Genomic DNA, 4,630 nt, shown 5'->3' on the forward strand with positions numbered 1-4,630 from the left:
CAACAATAGGTGGAGCTCGATCATAGTTCCTAAAGGGGAACAAAACCTTCCTATCCATTACAGCTGAAAATGGTGCCATCTTAGTCTCTGCACATGTGATCATGTATAACAGCACATATTTGAGTACTTAAATATTCATTTGAGAGCTGACATAGCACACTGGCAAAAGCTAAAGTTATTATTACCAAAGGAGTGCATTAAATGTAACCATTTTAGGAAACCGGTAAAATTACTGTCTTGTAACTTCTTTGCGCCAAGTGCATGCAAATATGCGGCCGGGCCTTTGTGTCGATATTTGCATGCAATAGCGCCGACAGTGCTGTGCCGAGAGTGCATGCCTTGCATGCCCCCGACACAGTGACCATCGGCTCGCGGAAAGTTCCCAAACGCTGTTTGCGATCGGGACTTTTCCAATCGTATGACCTCCGTGACAGCCAATCACGGTGGTCATGTGGTCATAAACCCCGCCCCGCCTCATGGCATAGCAAACTCCTTAAAGGTCTGGCGGCAACCAGCGCCAAGGGGGTTAAAAAAAGAAAATTCTATTAAAGTATGTATTTTTAGCTGAAAATAGTAACTTCTATTGCTCTCAACCTCTTCCAGATCTCCAAATTATTATTATTATTTTTTTTTTTGCTGGTGTGGTCGGACTTCCTTTTAGCAGGTGGCTAATAATGACTAAAGATAGAATGCAGGACCATTAAGTGGTGGATGTGTATCAATTATTTTTTGGAGAATATGGATATTGTTTAGTGTCATATTGGTAGATTTAGTCCTGCTTTGAGCAAAATACTGTTCTAAATAAAAAAAAAAATGTTTATTTACTTATTGATTCAGCAAAGCATATGTTGTCTCTTACATGACTAGTGATGTCTTTTGTTATACTGTAAGTGAAGCATTCCTAAATTTCTACAATCCATACTTTTGTAAATCATACTTTAGTAAATTGATTTTATTCACATGTTAATGTGTCTCTTGGATAAAGGAACTTAAAAAAGAAACCTTACAGCTTAGAAAAAAAAACCTGCAGACATGACAGGGAGGAGCTAGAGTTCAGACTAGCGCAAATGCAGGGTTAGGTAATACCATGTGGTCAGAACATCAGTGGCTGAGAGAGTGGGGATTGGGGTGGGGGTCATGAGGATGCTACAGTGGGTAAAGAAAAGAATTACCCCCTTTAAATTAATTACATTTTGTTGCTTTGCAGCCTGAAATTAAAGGGTCACTAAAGGATTTTTTTTTAGCTAAATAGCTTCCTTTACCTTACTGCAGTCCTGGTTTCATGTCCTCATTGTTCGTTTTTGCTCTGATGTTGCTGTAATCCTTCTCTGTTCTGAACAGTCTGTTTCTTGATGGAAAAAGTCATGGGAGCTTTCTCTCTGTGGTCACTAATCAAGGAGGTGTGATTACTGTGTGTCTAAAACCCCTCAACACCAATCAGTTTCGTTTTCCAAACCATCACTGCCCTGTATTGGTTCTTTTAGTTAGATTCAGAATGGCGAGTGCATACTTGCGGCGGCGTAGCTTAAGGCATTTGAGATACGCCGCCGTAAGTTAGCGAGGCAAGTACATGATTTACAATGTACTTGCCTGCTAAGTTACGGCGGTGTAGCCTAAAGCGGGCGGGCATAAGGGCGCATAATTCAAATTTGTCTGAGGGGGCGTGTTTTTTGATAATGAGGCTTGACCCGACGTGATTGACGTTTTTTTTTTAACTGCATATGCGCCGGGCGCCTAAATTTCCCAGTGTGCATTGCGGCTAAGTCCGCCGCACGGGCCTATTGATTTAGACGTGGACGTAAACAACGTAAATCCCTATTCACGGACGACTTACGCAAACAACGTAAAATATTCGAATTTCGACGCGGGAACGGCGGCCATACTTAACATTACTATTCCATCTATTTGATGGAATAACTTTAGGCCGCTAATGCGTTACGTAAACGGCGTATCTGTACTGTGTCGGTCGGGCGTACGTTCGTGAATAGGCGTATCTACTGATTTACATATTCTACGCCGACCGCAATGGAAGCGCCACCTTGTCAGCCTAAAAATTACACTTTAGGATACGAGGGTGTAAGACACTTACGGCGCTTGTATCTGAGCCTAATTTAAGCGTATCTGGTTACCAGAATACGCTTAAATTAGCGCCAACGCAAATTCTGACTTAGGCTGACGTATCTACTGATATGCCAGCCTAAGGCCTCGTACAGACGACCGGATATATCTGCTGGGATTGATCCGCGGATCAGTTCCAGCAGATAGATCTGGTCGTCTGTACGTCCGAGCGGACATTTCCCGGTGGATAAAAATCCAGCCGACGGATTCCCAGCGGATAAAAATTTTGTAGCATGCTACAAAATCTATCCGCTGGGATCCAGTCCAGCGGACTGATCCAGTCGTCTGTACAGACTCACCGGATCAGTCCGTCCGCTCCCCTCCCTCGCATGCGTCGTAATGATTCGACACATTCGTGGAAGTATTTACCTTCCAGCGTCGCGCACGTCACCGCGTCATTGTCGCAGCGACGGCGCGACACGTCACCGCGGATGTATTCCGCGCGGATTTCGATCTGATGGTGTGTACAGCCATCAGATCCAAATCCGCCAGAGGATTTATCCGCTGGAAACGGTCCAGCGGACCGTTTCCAGCGGATATCCTCTCGTGTGTACGGGCCTAAGTCTCTCTGAATCTGGCTATTTGTCTCTGTTCATCACAGAAGCATGAAACAACATGCAAAAATGAAACTGAAACTGTGGGTACATTATATGATTGATTTTTATCTATTTTAATCATTTTTAAAAGGAATCAGTTAACTATTATGTCTCTATACCATGTAAACAGTCATTTCAGCAAAAAAAATGTTTTCCTTTAAGACAGACATCGTTTTTGTTTTATCCAGCTGTATTTACTAGTAAACCAAAGTGAAAGCTATAACACCAACACGTCCGGGGGATAAATAAAAAACAGAATCACTGAGTTGGAAAAAGGACCCCCACCCTCCCTCATGTCAGTATTGTGTTGAATCACATGAATTTTGCTTTAATTATAGCCTTCAGTCTGTTAGGACTAGTCTGTTTACTAGCTTTGCACATCCCCTCTTGGGATTATAATATGAAGATAGTCTCCTCCACAGAACTAACACAGGCAAAGCAGCTCACAGGGGTGCCTCGTCCACTTAGAAGTTACATGAAAAATAAAGCCTCTGAGGTCGCCAAATCTAATATATTCTATGAGCACCAGGTTCTTGAGCGGTATCTTCAGGACTTTTTTTCAGCAGGAACACGGGGGAAAGCAGTTCCGGTACCTCTAGCTCTGAATGTATGTAATGGCAAGGGGTGCTGGGGTGTACTGGAGGGTCTATTGATGCTGGCTGCTGGGGGATATATTTTTTCAGTGGAAGGGTCTATTATTGCTGGAGAGGTCAGTTGTTGCTGGCGGGGGATCTATTGTTGCTGGGGGGCTCCTATGCTACTGTGAGACAATTGTTGCTGGGAGACATCTACTGTGGAGGATGGGGTCTATTGTTGCTAGCTGTTCAGAGTCTATTGTTGCTGGGGGTGCTCCATTATTGCTGGCTACAGGGGATCTATTTTACTTCCTATCATTAACAAATTACATATAAATTGCTTAGCACCACAAATTGATACTTGATTCTGTATCCATTACTGAGAGGTGGGTAGGGGGTGAAACCAAGGAATGGTGCTCGGAGGTGGGAAGGGGGGTGGACACAAGAGGTAACGCGGAAAGAGGGGGTTCCTGCACCTATTCTCTGAGAAAAGTCCAAATTCTTTGTCAAAACTGGGGCAATTATAATTAAAGCGGGAGTTCACCCTAAAAAAATTTTTTTACATTAGATTGATGCTCATTTTGTCTAGGGGAATCGGGTAGTTTTTTTAAAAACTAAGCAGTACTTACCGTTTTAGAGAGCGATCTTCTCCGCCGCTTCCGGGTATGGTCTTCGGGACTGGGCATTCCTTCTTGATTGACAGGCTTCCGACAGGCTTTTGACGGTCGCATCTATCGCGTCACGAGTAGCCGAAAGAAGCCGAACGTCGGTGCGGCTCTATACGGCGCCTGCGCACCGACGTTTGGCTACTTTCGGAAAATCGTGACGTGATAGATGCGACCGTCGGAAGCCTGTCGGAAGACTGTCAATCAAGAAGGAACGCCCAGTCCCGCAGCCCATACCCGGAAGCGGCAAGGAAGATGTATCTCTGAAACGGTAAGTACTGCTTCGATTTAAAAAAAAACTACCCGATTCCCCTTGACAAAATGAGCATCAATCTAATCTTAAAAATCTTCATTTCGGGGTGAACCTCCACTTCAATCAGATTTCATACTTCAAATGAAAGAAGTATTATTGCAAAAACTGATGTGTTTACAGGCCATATATTTGAAATCAGTACAAAACAAACACATTTCCCCATATTGTATGCCTTTAAAACAATTTGATGAGTACAGAAAAATACCTGCCAGAAATCCAGTGTGCTCCTAATGTCCTGGTTTAGCTGACATTTCTATTGCTGCCTCTACTGCATTGAGATGTGCAGGAATTCTCAATTTTTTTTTTGAAAAAGAGGAAATAATGTTACGGGGGAGATTCAAATAAGTGTAGTAATTTAAATAT

This window comes from Rana temporaria, chromosome 12 (assembly GCF_905171775.1).
Source record: "Rana temporaria chromosome 12, aRanTem1.1, whole genome shotgun sequence".
Lineage (NCBI taxonomy): Eukaryota > Metazoa > Chordata > Amphibia > Anura > Ranidae > Rana > Rana temporaria.